Below are 19,109 nucleotides of genomic sequence, written 5' to 3'. Positions count from 1 at the left end.
AAGATTTATTAGCTTTCATCTTGATAAAAAACATTCATATCCTTCTGATTAAATTGCAGTCACCCTTGTTCTTAATCCCATGGAACAGCAATCTGATACTACCGGAGAGACGTCAAGTGCAAAACCAAAGGCATTTCGTACTCTCCGAATCACAGCAATGAAATGTAACACTGACTGCTAACATAGTCTTGTCCACCTACTTGCAATGTGGCAATTAAATGTATTAATCCTGCATGATAATCAACGAGTACTTCACGACTTGTATCATTAGTATAATCATTTATTGAGTATTAAGCCTTATAAATGTTTTTTGACGTTATATTTAAATTTATTACTAGGCCAAGTTATAAATAGCAGTTTGATCTTATTATAGAAACTAATCCCGTGCCCCAAGGAGGATGTATTGACTTTGCGAAGGCGGGAACTAGCTGATGTCAGTTTACCTTTACTTCTTATGTTTACACGTTAATCGTCATTATTTTAGTATTTGTTTTTAAATTATTATATCACACATGGATATACATATAATTTTAGATATAATTTTGTAATAAATAGATTATTATTAACAGCAAAGTTTAATATATTTCACATCAGTAATTATTTCATGAGTACCAAAAGTTAATGCTCGAAAATGAAAGCCGAACTCGATCGTGAAATTTCGGAAAGTGATATGTAACGCTCATCACGAGATTTCCGAATCTACATATAGTTCCTATTTAATAATAATCTAAATAAGACACGATTTTTGGAAATCACAACTTTGAGGGTAAAAATTGGAGTATCTTTGTAAGAATTTTACCCTTATGATGTCGGGAGAGACAGGTAATTATTATAATAATAACATTGAAGTGATTCACGTACAAATAGCGCGTATAGAGAATTCTTACAGAATAGCATACCTGCTGCCGTTAGTGATTGACCATTTATCAATCGTAGTGAAAATCGATTCAGAGAATTGAACAATTGATTTATGTCACGACTATAATTGGCATCTAGGTAATGCGTTTCCAGATTACAGACTCTATAATCGACAACAATCGAATTATACACAACTACGTGAAATATTTTATGAGTCATTAAGTTTCTCCGAGAAACCATCGCTTTATATTTACGTGTGCAATATTTATTTTATCGTTTAAGGAAATCGTTAAATGAGTCATCATTCAAGGGGGAAATGTGCACATTACTTCTTTGGAATATAATAAATGCTATGTCTAGTATAAGTAGTAGGAAATACCATGGTATTAAAAAACCAGCAGTTTGTATAAAAAATAAATTAATTTCCTTTTAATTTTATTCTAGTAATCTTATAATAATTTTAGTATAGTAACTATTGAGTTTCTTGACGGTTCTTCTCGATAGAATCTACTTACCGAACCGGTGGTAGCTTTACATTAATTCAACACTGTATGTGACTCAAAGGAGCTTTTATGAGCCTACTTGAATAAAATATATTTTGATTTAAATACATTTTACTGATTTGTGCACGACCTTTTCGGATTGGGACCACCAAGTTAGCAATTACTCTATCGACAAACAGTAATAATTTGTACTGCTGCGTTCCGGTTTAATGGGTGAATGAGCTTTATAATTACAGACACAAGGGGCATATGTCTTAGACATATTAGATACCTTATTCGGGTCATTTCGTGTAACAAATGATTTACATGCTGCCAATGTCTATGAGCGAAGATGGTCACTTACCATCGGGTGGCGCATTATCAGTAAGAGTGGAACTTAAGGTAAGATGAAAGTACTGGGTTTTATAATCTTATTATGTAATTAACTTTAATTTAGTTAGTAATTTGAAAACTATCTATCTATCTCCTAAGTACTACTACTAACATAATATTTATTGTAAACAAATTATGTAAAAGGCATTTATATTAATATTATATAATATTATGTTTATAAAACACCTTCGCAAATAATACGTTATTTTAACCATAGAAAAAGGTTATAGTGAGCAAATCTTAATATGATGTCGTGGACTTTTTTTACAGCTATCACTGTGGAATCATTCAGTCATAGATGATTTTTGGTTTCAAAAGAAATATTTTTTCCTCGTTTTTGCAACATTTTTTATTAATATTCCGCTCTATTAGTAGTATCCTAAAACCTTCCTTGATAAAATGACTATCTAATAGTGATATGTTTTTTCAAATAGGACCAATTGTTCCTGAGATTAGCGCGCTCAACCAAACAAACGAATTCCTCAGGTTTATAATCTTGATATAGTATAGATTATTACCTGTCAAAATATTTTCCTTTTTTCTTTTTTTTATGTTACTTTGTTCATTGCAAACACTCGGGCCTCGGCAAACACATCCAGCCAAACATGTAATGATTTAAAAAAAAAAGCTGGACGTGAAAATATAATGATCATGTGTATATGTTATTTACTTCGCACCTATACTGTGATTTATTAGGAATATCTGTGCAGATTATCTGTGCATTAAAGATATGTACATGAAGATTTATTCCGCTATAAGCCGTGACAATATGTCATGCGAAACTTATCATATTAAATCATGCATATGATCTTCGAATGTATTATGAGAAGTCACGAACATACAATAACGTGGATCAAGTTCGAAAATAAGTCATAAACATAAAATATACCATTGTACGTACGGTATATACATATGTATATTAGTTAAAAACTTTTTAATATTTATTTTGGACCTTAAAATTAATTAACCAATATTTAATAACATAATTATCCTTGTCTATATAATTTAATTATACTGTTATTATAGCAGCAAGCTCTAGTTCTCGAGGTCCCAAGTTGGAATTCTTGGAATGTTTAACTTTCGAAGAAAGTGATGTATATATGTCGCACTATTATTTATATATTGAGAATAGAAATGACACAAGTGATAAATGATCGAATTAAACAAGACGATGGAAATCACTTCGTTGAATCGAATACATTTGTTCAAGCCTAGTGATACTACCAAGCTGCTTTCACCGCTTAGAAGAATGAATGGACCAAGGTAAAGACAGGCACAAGAGACATATCGTCTTATATAAGTACTATGATCGACAGCGCATTGGTGGTATAAAAAATGTTGCATACGTTTAACAAATGCCAATGTTTATGGGCAGAGGTGATTACTTAAAATCAATGCGTCCATTGTTTTATAAAAAAAAAAACCTAATGTTAATTAGCGCAACAAAAAAGGATATTACATCGATTAAATTGTAATAATTTACAAAAAATAACTTGATATAACCTATAAAAATCACAAAAATTAAAATACCCATTGCGGCACAATTATCATCCGGTTATTATTTTTATTTTTTTATTCGAAATAACCCAAGTTTAGACATGGCAAATTATTATTCGCATCATTACGACAGAAATACGTTTGGAATACGTCTACTGGGACCTCGGCAGAGTTAATTATACGCGGACGGAGTCGTAAAACGTAGCTACCTACATAATATTATTGCTTACGAATATAATTACATCCATGTGCATGTTTGCGTGTTGTAAAATAACGTCAATTACTCCCTTTGACATGTCCAGACAGGCTACGTGCTAGTAGATTAATTACAATGTTGGTGACGAGTTGGAACTTGAATATTTTGCGGGTAATTTTAAGCGAAAAAAGGTGAATACTATTAATGTGGAACGGTAAACAAATGTGTTTTGACGCCCTACATGGAAATTCAATTTAATTTAGTCCATAGTAATTATAAAAAATATATGAATATAGAGTTATGAACGTCCTGCGTCAATTTGAAGTTTATTTTTAATAAATCATTTGGTACGTTCCAAATTTGAATCGAACCTACGTATCGTAGACGAGTGTTATTTATGGTGTGGAAAGGTGGACTTATGCTTTTTACGATTATTGAAAATTTGAGGTACAACAAATATATGTACTTGCCTGTACCGATTTTTATTTCATTACATATATATATATATATACTTTTCATTTCATACTGTAATTTTCTTTACATATCATTACTTTGACAATTATTCATTTCAATATTTGTTTAATGGTTAGTAACTTAAGCACTTAGAAATTAAGTTCAAATCTTATTAGTTAGATAAACTGAAATAGTTATAGAGTAGTTACTTTTTAATGATCAACTAAGAAGAAAGGTAAAAATGTTAATAATTAGTATTTTTCTTAAATTAAATAGGAAGTCACCTATTAAACTATCTTTTCAATTTAAAATTTCTTAATCGCGATTGTGAAAATTGAGTTAATTTCTGTTTGCAACCTTTCCTACGTATACATAGATCTATAACGTTTAAATTATACATTTTGAAGCAGTTTTATATATATATTTATATTCAATAAATAAGCTCTGCGTATTTTCATTTTATCGAAATAATTCTAAAAAAAAAATATTTCCTGAAATTCTCTTTGCAGTGTTCCCGAGTTATAAATATATTTTAATACCCAGAATTTAAAAAACGTTTCTTTGAAATAACTTGCGGCGTTTAATATGATATCTCATTGCGAGAATCTTAGATAAAGAGAATCACAAATAAAATCATGAAGTAAATATTAAATAAATATATTAACCGTTTCAGGCTTATTTTTAACACGTTATTGTATAGTATTTGTATTAGGTGCACTGGCATAATCTGATGGGACCCCAAGTCCTACACTACCAGATAGAGATCAGGCGCAGGACCAACGGTTTAACGTGCTTTTCGAGGCACGGAAGGCACTATCAGACATCGGGCTGTTTCTTAGAATTTTTCGATAGAAAAATCAATAACTCTCTAGCTATACAAAATATATATAAAATTAAATTGATTGATAATTAAATTGATCTTGGAAATGTAAGCTTTATTACGTTTTATATCAACGTTGATCAATAAAAAGGCAATATTAAGGCCTACAGTGGGCTCCAATTAAGTCGAAGACCACCCAGTACATCAGGCACACTACTACAAAAGAACAATGGTTTACATTTAGATGCTAAATGTTTCAAGTGTGAGTGAGTATAATTACAGACACGTGTGATTATAAACTACTTCAGTTAATAGCGCAATGTCAATACAATAAAATGATCATTCTGAGCCCCACTTCCCTGCATGAAACTGGATTACCTATGCTAAACTATAAGTAATTATTTAGATATCATTTGTTTTTAAGTTTTCATTAATCAACCTAACCTAACCTAACCTCTGTCTTTATCTTACAATGAAATATTATATGGGTGTGAGGGAAAACAACGACCACCACGTATTTCCTTGTTACAATCACAATAACTATATCGTTACTTTCAATATTTGAAACAAGTTGTGTTAAATATTTATGAATTGTTAATTTTACAGCAGTAAGTGATAAAAATTAAAGTCGATTTCGGATTGATCCCGACTGACTATCTCCTGACGTTTTACGTTACCGCATAAAATAAGAACATAAACAAAAAATTATAAGTATATTATACACATTACATATAAGATTATCGTTTTACACTGAAACACAGAGACGTATCCTCATTGAGTGTGAAAATTAAAGTAAGAGCCTCTAAATGTCCCCAAGCTGGGTTAAGGCCAAAGCCTTTTGAGAAGAAAATTACTATACTCTATTCCAACCATAAGAAAAAAAAAGGCCAAATAAACAACATTTGACGATTGCTTGATTAATCTATGATATTCACTATGGATTTGCGAAAATATGGCGGTTTGAACGTCGACGAAACTATTTTCGGAATTTTGGAAGTAAAATTAAAGTGGAAATAAGTAGTAAAGTGTAGTAGTGTAGTGTATTTATTAATCATAAACTCTTAGTATTGCACATTATAGCTGAGTTATTAGCAAATCGCATGAAATACGTAAATTTATATAAACACGCTGCTTCGATGCTTGTTTGAATATACTATTGGCATTATTTCATGGTATTGTCCTTCACCCTGAACTAAATTATAAAGTTTTAAGTTTAAAACAGTTTTAAACACCGCAATCATCAGCTGAACTTTACATAATCTAACCACTGCACTCAGCGACCTCGGCTCATTTATGTTATTATTTTTTACTACATGAAAAACTGAGACGCTTGCGAGTTCCTGAGCGTTAATGCTATTCATGTATACGGGAACGCCACCGCTTAATCATAATCTATCAAACTTAACAAGTTGTTTATGCTAAGAATACAAGAACATACAACAGCGTAGTATATCATTTTAAGTTGTAACTTTGTATTATATAATAATCTACATTGTACAAACCTAATTATATCGGAGTAGTTCACACTTCAAGAACATTAAGGATGGTATGTTCCAAAAATATAGCCAAGTTTTTGTCGTAAGTTATAGGATCATTATCGTAAGTGGAATTTTGGTCTGGAGATATTAATAGTAGGTAAAGTTAAATAAATATATTGAGGGCTATTTTATTAGGTTTTATGTTTTCATTTAATACCTGGAAAAGAGACATACAGACGGATGGCACATTTTTCAGTGTTAGTATAAAAGATATTCCTACCTAAAGCCCTGACCTCGATAAGAATGGTTATCCCTGCGAATATTGGGATTATCACGAGATAGACCATCTTCGTTCAAGGTTACGAAAATGAGGAATACGAAAAATTTCTGGTATATTACGAAATATCGAGAACATTAATAATATATTAAATTGCCGCATATTAATAAATAAGCCATTGGCTATTTAAGGTACTTATTTTTGATATTAATATCCTCTTGACCTAAATTCTGATACAAAGGCCATTCTCAACTAACCTATTAGATATTGTAGTGGAACAGATTGTACGGAAAAAAAGGGATGAAACTCTCTAATCCCGCACCCTTATAGCTCGTTGGAACGGCAATCCGACACGATTGAAGATAATTAGGCAGAAAACCAATGGCTTTACATACATATTTAAAAACACCAAAAAATGCTGATAATGTTTTGAAACAAAAAACAGTAACGCCTACAATCTACCAAAGAATCGAGGACCTTATATGAAGGCGTTTATATCTACTAGACCAACGAGACAGACAGTAATGATATTATCAAAGTTAAAGCTACTAAGAAGAACTCTAAGTGCACTATCTAATTGTGAAACTTTCGTGCCAATGTAAACCATGTAGGTAGTCTTAACGAGTTCGCATGTGAATTCTTTACAAATCTGCATGTATTTCTATTTGTTTCAGCAAACGATTGTCTTGGCACAAATGTCTGCAAATATTGTATATTTGAACTGGTTACATATAATAATAGAAGAATATACAATTGTAAACGATTTTCGTTTATAATTGTATATTCTATTATTATCATCTTTAGCGGCTTTTTACATTTTTTTTATTTAACCCGCAATTTTTGTTTTTAGGTCTTACAAAGCGAATCAGAATCACCTTTTATCCTACGGAGGTAAAACTGAAATGTTTGATTATTTCCGATGACAGTGCGTTTTTTTGGTAACCATGGCCTGATTCTATAGGCTTGTTCAATGGAACTCCTCAACTATCAACAGCTAATACGTGAGATTTTGTAAACAAAAAGCTTGTTTTTAAAAAGGTATGTTTAAATTAATTTATTTTTATTGACTTAATTGAAGCATATGTGACAAATATATACTTATTAGAAGGTAGTTATTACGTAGCAAGAATGGGTTATAATCAGAGTAAGCAAAACTTTAAATTATTAAAATATATTTTAAAACAAGCTTATAATTTATGAAATTTGAGCTCTTAACTTTACGTGGAATTGGTTTGACCGAAACATACATAACACATTGTGGTAGAGCTTTGTGCAAGCCCGTCTGGGTAGCATTAGCATTAGCAGCCCGTAAATGTCCCACTGCTGGGATAAAGGCCTCCTCTCTCTTTGAGGAGAAGGTTTGGAGCATATTCCACCACGCTGCTCCAATGCGGGTTGGCGGAATACACATGTGGCAGAATTTCGTTGAAATTAAACACATGCAGGTTTCCTCACGATGTTTTCCTTCCCCGCCGAGCACGAGATGAATTATAAACACAAATTAAGCACATGAAATTTCAGTGGTGCCTGCCTGGGTTTGAACCCGAAATCATCGGTTAAGATTCACGCGTTCTAACCACTGGGCCATCTTGGTCGTTTTTCGTCTGGGTAATTAACGCATATTGTAATACGTGTTTCGATTTAAAGAGCGAGTTAGCCAGTGTAACTACAGATACAAGGGACATAAAACCTTAACTCCCAAGGCAACGCTACTGGCGCATCGGTCATGTAGGTAATGGTTAATATTCGTAACAGCGCCAATGCCTTTTAGACGTGGTGAGAACTCAATAGATACGGCATGTTTTCCCATCCGCAATAAAATAAAAATTAGAAATTAAATAGAAACTTACAAAAAATATTGCTAGTTTACACTACTATTGAGTGATGACCAAGTGTTAATTAAATCATTCAAGCATGTGATGTGTTATCATTATAGTTCGTCAATGACCAAAGTCATAGCAAACAAAGAAACAAATCAACTACTTTAATAAATTACTTTCATAGAACTCTACCAATGAAAATGTGATGTATAACGGTATAGCCTGTCCCCAATAAGAACGCGAGAAGCGAATGCAGTTTTGGAGCAAAATTTTGTTCACGGTTTTTATGGGATTGCGAGTGCTTAGTCCCTGGGGATCCGGTTATTTTGCTCGTTCCCGCAACAGTGCATGACATTTCGATAGTAAAGTATCGTATCGTTATAGATTTTAAATTTAATCGATACCATTCCTTTGACAATATTTCTTATTAACGGAAACAACTTTGTTTTAATATATCGTTTATTCAGGCCTCTATTCCTATTTCTTAATAATAAATGTACTATTTGGACCGTGTCGTGCAGTAATGTACCTACTCACAGAAACATTGATAAAATTATTTAAACTGTAAAAAACATTACGCAAAAGTCATTATAATAATTCAGTTAAAAATCTTAAATACTTTTAAATATTTCTGTGAGTTGAAACAATTCTGCACAACGAGGTCCATTTGTGTATTACATAATATAAACCTGGTTATATTTTCGCTAAAATAACAGCTTTAGTATGGGAGTTTTGAGTTTTGTAACAATTTAACAAGATTTAATAGTTTCCCAGAGTTCAAGTGACTCGGGGCAACCTTAATAATACCTCGTTGGTTAAGATGCAATATTTGATGTTTTTTTTTAAATAATTATAGCTCCACAGACTTGTTGTCAATGCTAATAGTGTATTATTTTGATTTACGTTATTTTGATGTAAATGCATGCTATTATTTTACGATGACGACTTCTAAAAAAATATCATATAACTATTCTTATTATTCATAAAAGGCATCAAATTTACGATAAATCGATTCTTTTACCAAACTTGACTTAGTGAGTTGTATTAAATAACAATTACCTGGTTTCCTCCGCACTCGCCACTGCACCGGCGGCGGCGCCGGGCTACCTGGGCCCGACGATGCCAGCTTGAAGCCGTCACTACACCTGAAAACACAATTTATAAGCTTTAGTGATGAACATCGAGACTTCAGTCTCACGTAAAATTTTAATAGCAACCCATGATGTTACTACGTATTTTACCTTAAAACATCAAAATTATGGACTAGTATATAATAAAAGGTTCACGAGCACAAAACCTATAAAGTACACATCAATTTAATTGAGCTTGATCGAACCGACGACCAATAGAACAGAATACCATTTGCGGTGATCATTACGCTATTCTCATCAAAATGATAACAATATTGTTATAAAATTGTTAATAAAAAGAAAAATAGTAGGTATCTAGTTTTATTAATTTTAATAATAAATATTTAGAAATCTGAATATGAAATATTTGTTTAGTTCAAATTTAATTGACAAATTGGACAAAATAACATGATTTTAAAAAAAAAAGTAGCGACATCTATTGTAAGCTTTACATACTAATGAGACTTCAAACAGAGTAGTAGCATCTGAAATACCTACTGTTTGCGGCAGAGCTAATTTATTATAGTTACGTTAGTAGTCGCTAGATGGCGTGTTCAAACATTTCAGGTTTTATTCTTTAAGCAATATATTAGCGACTTTACTAAATTTAGTATAAATTAGCAAAAATGTCATTTAAATTAATCGAAAGGTCATCCATCATCATAATGGACATTTAAATCAACTATAAATACCTATTTAATGAAAAATTAGAGTTGGAGATTTGTATAAAATATACGGCTTAGACTATTTATTGCATTGGCTCGTGGACATAAGTAGAGCCATTTGTTAAATCGGACTTTCGATGTAGTGTCGTGTCATTTACATCACATAGCAAGCAAACAAGTTTATTTAATACGAAGAATAAAATAATAGCAGGTGTTGACTTTGAGTAAAGTGCGATATATGACGCCATTATTTTTCTATTACCTTGAACATATATAAAATACAATAAAAAAGGAATAAAATATATGTTTTTTACTTTCAAATTATTTTATTAAAAACATTTAATATTTAAACAGCCACGCCTAATTTTAAGTCGTTTTCTGAATCATATAAATTATTATAATTATTTTTTTTACCAAACAACAAAAGAGCAATCTATTATAACGATATAATTTGTAATCATTTAAACGATTTATTTATATATCTATAAATTAGATAAAACAAAATCTCTTTCTGTTTGTATCGCCGCTAACTTCTCGTAAGCCACTTAACTGGTTTAGATGCGGTTTTCACTAATGGAAAGAGCGATAAATATTATGAATTTTGAAAAATGGCTGAACGATAGCGGTGTTTTATCAAAAAACTAATATGTTAGTTTGCTTGGGAATTCTATATAGATTAAAATTTTATTTTGAACTATAACATTTTAATGAAGTCTTGAGATGTCATATTCAACTTATATGCAGCGATAACAATCGATCGCTGCGAAACGGATGGTCGGATAAATGCATCGACCAATACAATTTTGACCTTGACAATTAAAATAATCCAAATTTGCTTCTTGATATTAGTCGTGGACTGCGTGGATAGTAGATACATTTTCATCTTTACTTCACAGTAAAATACGACTCAAACTATTTTTTATATGATTCATATTCTTCTTGTATGACATAATTTTATGTAATAAAAATAAATAAACGTTATATAATAGTTATACTTAATATTATTCTGCTGAGAGCTCTTCCCAATTTTCTTAATAATCAGACGCAGCCAGCCGATAGCTATTTAGATATTCTTTTTTATTAAAAGTCATATTTAACAAAAATATAATATAAAAACTACTTCAAAATACCGTTTTCCTAATAAAAAGCCACAAAAAAAATATTTTGGCAAAATAAACACGTTTTCTTGCTATATTAAATTTTAATTTATATTAAATTTTAAACATTTTTTTAATCCCGCAATAACGCTTTCCAAAATTTCGATGACGTAATATTGGTCAAAACAACAGTTTTGTATGTACGATCGACATTCACCCAACGTTAACAGCTATAAATATTTGATGTTTTTAGGAAAATAATACAAAATAATCGCTATCGTAGGTGTGTAGTTCACAAATACTAGCATTAAAACTACAGTTGTTTATCAAAGTGCCAGATGATATTGAAATGACAGTTTTTACCTATATGATGTCACACCATGGCGGCTCGTGTTTTAGGTCACGTGATATACAGACTAAAAATTAAACTTTTAATTTTAATATAACAAAACATGAATGTGTTTATATGACTCAAAAACGGAATATTTAAGATAAAATTTAAAATATATGTAGAAATATTCTACATATTATATTTTATTTTTTATCAAATTTCATAATTTATTTTTCACTACCGAAAGTACCCTATTAACAATCAGTAACTTCGTAATATTTTTTATAGATCTGATATATTAAAACAAACCAAAAGAAAATGTTTTAACAATATCGCTTGTATGTATCTACATTACTTCTTTCTCTATACTAATTTGACAACCGCTAGACAAGCAACCGTAACGTATGATTTCACACATAAGCATTTGCAGCATAAGATAAACTGGAATGATGGACGTGCTCCCACAAAAATAAATACTTAAAAGGAAGATAATTTCATAAAAAACATATATAATAGAAAAGTCTTATTTCACAAAGCGTGGATAACGTATTTGTTGATCTCCATAAAGAACATATAAATGTAATTGTTTTTTTTTTTTTATGGTATAGTTAGGCGGACGAACATATGGGCCACCTGATGGTAAGTGGTCACCACCGCCCATAGACAAAGGTGCTGTAAGAAATATTAACCATTCCTTACATCATCGCCACCAACCTTGGGAACTAAGTTGTCCCTTGTGCCTGTGATTACACTGGCTCACTCACCCTTCTAACCGGAACACAACAATACAGAGTACTATTATTTGGCGGTAGAATATCTGATGAGTGGGTGGTATCTACCCAGACGAGCTTGCACAAAGCCCTACCACCAAGTTGGCTACGGAACCTTAAAAATGATTATAAGATTATACTTTTTTGTGATTACATTTTAATAGTGATAACTATGGTAATATGATAAATTAGAAAGTCAATGTTGTGGGAGTAAATATAATATCATTTGTAATGTTTTAGTGTCGTTGTAATTAAAGATTAATTGAACTGTTTGTAACCCGCTCCACCAATTAGTCGCCTGTTAGTTATATAGGTATATTTATGTATATATATATATTCTGACATTCACATGGAGCATAATTACGATCCTTATCAGAACCTACCGAGTAATTTTCCGTGGAAAACTGACATTCATTAACCAATTTAAGTAAGCAGTCAATCAAGTAAATTTCATTTAAATTACAGTAATACTAATGGAGTGTAAATTGTATTAAAATAATAGTATAAATAAACAAGGAAAGTAAATTGTTATAAGTGAGTTAATATCGACTAAAGTTTTGAATTCTTGTTCGTTTGACATATGTGACGTCATCTAAAGAAAAATAAATAACACCGTTTCTTACAGCAATACATAAAATTCTTCGTTTCTTAAGATAAGTGTTAAAAACCAACTTACTATGATATAATAATATATAATGATAACTTACGGTGATACGTTTTGATGCATGTATATGAATATTATATTTAACGACCAATTATAGTCATTTGCGCAAATCAATTAGATACCATCACACGGTCGTTTTTTGTTTTGAGTCGATTCTTACAGAATACTTCTTATTTAATTATTCGTTGAGGTTTGTTGCATAAAATGTTAATAAAATAAATTGATTTACGACTATAATAGCTTGCACCGACTAAAACAATTAGAATATTTTTTTTTTTTAATTAAAACTTATAGTTTTTCTTATTGATGACGTCTATAGTAAAGTCGATAAATTGATATTGAAAATATGTTGAAAACTGGTTACAAGTCGCTTTTGGTAGGTATTCTATGATAATATTATAGGTATTATTTTAATACATTCGTGAGTTGAATGAAATTATGTTTGAACAAAAAAAAATCAAATGAAATAACTATGTTGATAGATAATTATCGATGTTTTATGTGAGTCCGTCGATGTAATTCTGCCCAGTAGTCGTCAAAGGTTTATCCTCCTAAGCAGATTAATCTGCCACGCTTTAATGTAAACTAGCTTATATTCGCTTCGCCCTCGTGAGTGTTTGTTTGTAACAAAAAATATTTACAATGAAGTATTTGATATCGTGTCTGTTTTTAACGTCGCATATTTTATGAAAATTTCGAGGGAAATTCGTAATGTATTTTATTATATTTTAAATGTATTTACGCAAATATATTTAATTTAACTTTTTGCAGTAGTGCAGTGCCATTTTTTCTGCAATTAACTAATTCCGTTCGTGTTTATTTCTATTTTAACCAAAAATAACTTTATTACCTATTGTGAGCTGATTGCGTGATAGTAATGAAGATGTTACTTGAATTCCCAAGGAATCCATCGATGAAAATCATCTTAGCATAATCTTTATATATATTTAATGTTTTATGAGCTTAAATCACGCTTTGGATATTATTATAACTACTTTATTACGATTTAATTGGTAGTAGGGCTTTGTGCAAGCCCGTCTGAGTAGTTAGCACCATTATATATTCTTCCGCCAAACAGCAATACTTAGTATTATCGTGTTTCGGTTTGAAGCTTGAGTAAACCAGTGTATCTATAGGCATAAGGGACATAACATCTTAGTTCCCGAGGTTGAAGGCGCATTGGTGATTTAAGGAATGGTTAATAGTTCATATAGGACCTTGGTGTTTGGCTATGCTAGCCACTTGTTATAAGGTGAGCCCCTAGTAGGCGGCACATAAAATAAAACCAACTACTCCTGTTAAGAAGAGCCGTTCTCTTGATTGTCTTCCGAAGTTAATTTTCATGACGTTTTTATAATTATATATATATATATATATATATAGAGGTTGAAGGCGCATTGGTGATTTAAGGAATGGTTAATAGTTCATATAGGACCTTTGTGTTTGGCTATGCTAGCCACTTGTTATAAGGTGAGCCCCTAGTAGGCGGCACATAAAATAAAACCAACTACTCCTGTTAAGAAGAGCCGTTCTCTTGATTGTCTTCCGAAGTTAATTTTCATGACGTTTTTATAATTATATATATATATATATATATATATATATATATATATATAAAGATTAGCATTTCTAAGAATTCTCTCCGATTATACATTTTTAGGTAATCCCTACTTACAAGCGCGGTCTATCAAATCACCTTAGGTCAAACTACAGTACGCGCGTTCAAGTTGGCCGCCCAGAAATTAGTTACGAGTGGCTGCTTATTAGAAAAAAGGCAGCCGTGCGCACAGTGTCTTATATTCGAGAAGCGACCATATATTGTGCGGTTACAAATACGTATAGAGTCGGTTATCATTACTATTTTACATGCGCCAATTGTAAAATAAAACAAAACAAACGTCAGCCAATTGCACGTACTGTATTTTAATTATTTTTAAGCATCACTTAAGTCTTAAGTAAAAAAAAAGTCAAATAACACCCTGTAACACTGCTGGGCTAAGACCTCTCCTTTTGAGGAGAAAGTTTTAAGCCAATTCCACCAAGCTGCTGCAATGCGTCCCGATGGTTTTACATGTGGCACAATCCTTTAACACTGAGCACGAGATGAATAGTTAAGCATATGAAAATTCAGTGGTGCTTGTCTGGGTTTGAACTCACGATCATATGTCGCAAGTATCAAATGAAAATTAAAGTAAATATAGAATTAGAAATTTATCAAAGAAGATTGAGAAAACTTTGAACAATAATAGCTTTGATAATTCCTTGGTTGATAAATGATATCCTTTAAAGACCGACCGTAGCTGGTTCTGATATTGTTGTGATAAATTGTCAAAGTTTCTCTAAGACGTTATTAATCGTTCATAAAGTTTTGGCAAGATTATACGTATTCATTATACGTATTCAGGGTTACGATATATATCGTATATCTTTGAGACTTATCAAATAAATAACTTGCCTAATAAGTGTAATCTTCTTGATTTAATGATTTTCCCTTTTTAATTCAACTATACAAACGCTCCAATTTAATAATTAATAAATATATAGATGCATGGATAGATAACTATAAATCCCATTTTAAGAATGTTGTGCCGTCAGATTTGACATAATTGAAATTAGCGAGTTATAAATATATTATATTTAAATATATATTATATTTATATACTATGACAGAGACTAAAAATTAAATAGCCGTATTTATATAAGTCATAGTTTAAAGGTAAACTCTATATATCTAAGTAAGAGCCGAGATTGCGCAGTGGTTAGAACGCCTGCATCTTAACCGATGATTACGGGTTCAAGCCCAGGCACTGTGTTTTCATGTGCTTTATTTGTGTTAATATTTCATCTCGTGTTCGACGGTAAAGGAAAACATCGTGAGGAAATCTGCATGTGTCTAATTCTTTTGTAATTCTATAAATGTAATTCAATGTAATTCGCGCGTGCTCGAACCCGCATTGGATTATTCTTCAAATCTTCTCCTCAAAGGGAGAAGAGACCTTAGCACAGCAGTGGGAAACTTACAGGCTGTTAATGTAATTTATGTATAATTTATATAAGTATCGGTTCGGACAAGTCGACAAGTGTCGTATCGGACAAGTTCCTAACTAGTGTCAAAAACCTTTCTAAAAATGAAAAGTTTTTTCAATATCTTATCTTTAATGTAATGATCTTTAATAATTATGTAACAATACGGTCGAATTTATAATTACGTTATTGAATATAAGTCATTGTTCAATTAGTGACTTCTATTCGTTTATTAATTTGTTAAATTAGATTAAATCGTTTCACATAATTTCTCAGTAGGTAACTGTTCCGTGCAATTAGTCGCATAATTGTTTGTAAGATCCAAAGTTCTTAATTGACTTCACGCGTTTCTAGGTCGTAGATTCAAGAACAATGTTCCGAGAAAAAATGTTTTAATCGCACCCAATTACTTGAGACAGATACCTAGCTATGTATATTTATAAAATGTGCTTCTAAGATGTTCGTAACGTCTTGAATAGCAATTGTGATTGAATAATGTAACAACGAAAGGGACTACTCAAAACTGTCAATGCGAATGTACTTTTAAGTTCCTTGGTATCACAATAGAGTCTAAGCTCCAATGGGGCCCCATATGAATAGATTGGTGAATAGACTCAGCTCTGCAGCCTACGCGTTAAAAAAATAGTCTTTTGACTTACGTTAACAAGAGTCCCTTAGTGTATTTCAGTTATTTCCACAGTATAATGTCTTAGGGCATTCTACTACGCGGTAATGCAGCCGATATTAATACTATTTTTGTTTTGCAGAAGAGGGCTATTCGTGCTATCAATAACATAGGCCCAAAAGATTCGTTAAGATGTAAATTTAAATAAATTAAAATAATGACTGTCGCTTCTTCGTATGTACATTCTATTAATACTAGAAGCATGCATAAACTTGAAACCTCAATTAACCGATTACACAGGGTTAGTAACACTTTTGTGGGTCAATGTACCTATACGTTTTTACAATAGAATCCTAGAAAACGTTCAAACATATTCTATTGTAAAATTTAAAAGAATCGTTAAAGAGTCTTTGTGTGCTAGAGGATATCACAACACTAATGACTTCTCAGTTAGTAGTATATAGTTATAATTGATCAGTTCTTATATAGCACACCTTGGGAATGAGATGATCGCCTTCAGGCTGTTTCAAATAACGAAAACATATTTATTGTTATTGTATGAAAATAATAAATGCAAAAAATTACTTTAAAAAAAAAATCCGCTGAATTTCTTTCGAAGGTAGTTCTCAGGTCCGAGGTGTTAATTTCCGAATCGGTGGTAGATTTTTGACTATCAATAAGCAAGTGTAGCATCTATGTTGAATAAAGATTTTTGACTTTGACTATATAAATAATATTAGTATATATACAACGCTAGTAAGTAATCTTTCATACAATATATCCAGGGCTGGATTAACCACGAGCAAAGGCAATTAGGCAATGCCCTTACAGAAGCGGCTTTTCTAACTTCATAAAATAAATTCGTTTTTCACCGAAACGCAATTTTATTCATAATTACTATGCTTTCTTATATTGCGCAGTTATTCTATCACCCTGATCAACTAGGAGAAATATTGAGTTTCAATTTTATTTCCTAATTCTTGAGTTGCCTAGGAACCCCTAGCCGATGCGGCGTCTCTAGATAGCCGGGGTCTAAGCCGTTAGTTAATTATACTTATATCTGTCCAAATATTCCTGGATTACCTTCTTGTACATCTATAGTCTTATCCAATCGAAAAAGGAATTAAGATAAATATACCTTAGATTTACGTATGCCACGCGATTTCCTAATAGTTCAGCTATATTGTGCACTACTAATATTTTATACCAATAGTCTTGTCTTATTTATAATACAACAATATTCCACTAAACTACTTGTATCCACTTAATTGTACTTCCAAAATCGTAATTAATATCAAATATCATTCAAGTTCTCGATCAATAATATAGCGTCAATTTGATGTCAAATGTTTATTTGGCTTTTTTTCCTCGTATGGTTGGAATAGACTATATATATATATATATATATATACATAAATTGATCTGGATATGCGTTTGAGATTAACGGACGTAAAGCAAAGTTGGCTCCTAAAATGTTACGTATAATTTCTTGGAGAAGGCCATTATATACCGCTGCAACGATGTTTGTTCGATTAATTGTAGGAAAGAATTAATTGCTTTACTGTTATTGATTATATTTACGTACGTTCTACCTAAATAATTGCATCCAGTTTGGAAACGAAATACGCTAATAAATATAATTCAACTAATCACATTCACAATTGGTAAACAAAATACTGCATATAGTTTGTATATAAGTATACTATGTTACATACGTAATACGTAATTTGTTTTCATTTTTTTCATTTATAAATAGTGGCTAAATAGCTAATGAGACTCACCAGTTGGAAAGTAACTAAAATTACCCAGCCAGCAGCGTAAAAATATCAAAATACTCATTTAGATATCTGCAAAACAAGATGTTTAAAAAGCATCTCAAACAATCAAAAATCTGACAGAAATGTAATAAAACAAATTCCATAAAATTGGTAATATTATTCAATTTTATTTATAATAATATAAGGATTCGATTCGAGTTTAGTAGTTACTTTGTAACAAATTAAACTTGACTCGAATGATATTGACTCACTAGGAAAGTCAACAAGAAGCCTAGTACCTACTCGGTGTTTTTAAATTAGTTGAAATACTCCACGGCATCGTGAGCTCGTTCAGCACTTTCCAACAACTAAGTCGAAAATTAAGTTTACGTAAACTACATCACTTAGTTATTTCACGAGCTAGACAAGTTCGACTAAATAATTAATGTTTGTTAATTAGTTGGTGGATGAAGTTTGGAGCTGCAAAACTAATATGGAGTATCGAATTTGAAGTTATTCTAACGGGTCCGGTTTTTGCGGAATGTATTTTTGATAGGAGTTGATACATACGGCTTAGTGCATTCGATACGTGAATTTTCGTGAAGCGAAAATGCTGAGTTCAAATCCTATCAAGTAGCTGATACTCGAAACTGTGGGCTGTCTTTATTGTAACAAAATAAATAAAAATGTCTTATATTAGTTACATTAATCACTGCAAGCCCAATTTATTTCTCATACTACATAATTATGCTTTGAACCACGACCAAGAAGA

The 19,109-nt window shown here is 31.3% G+C and overlaps 1 protein-coding gene across 2 annotated transcripts in view; it reads right to left on the bottom strand.

Annotated features, from left to right (window-relative positions):
- LOC125070144 (dual 3',5'-cyclic-AMP and -GMP phosphodiesterase 11) overlaps positions 1–19,109 on the bottom strand; it is a 230,927-nt gene that overhangs the window by 165,885 nt on the left and 45,933 nt on the right. For both annotated transcript variants that reach the window (XM_047679862.1, XM_047679861.1), the window contains exon 2: positions 9,334–9,419. The gene's annotated coding sequence lies outside the window, so the exon portion shown is untranslated. The remainder of the gene's footprint in view (positions 1–9,333; positions 9,420–19,109) is intronic.

The sequence above is a fragment of the Vanessa atalanta genome, chromosome 16 (assembly GCF_905147765.1).
Source record: "Vanessa atalanta chromosome 16, ilVanAtal1.2, whole genome shotgun sequence".
Classification (NCBI taxonomy): domain Eukaryota; kingdom Metazoa; phylum Arthropoda; class Insecta; order Lepidoptera; family Nymphalidae; genus Vanessa; species Vanessa atalanta.
This window is presented reverse-complemented; position numbering and strand designations above follow the sequence as displayed.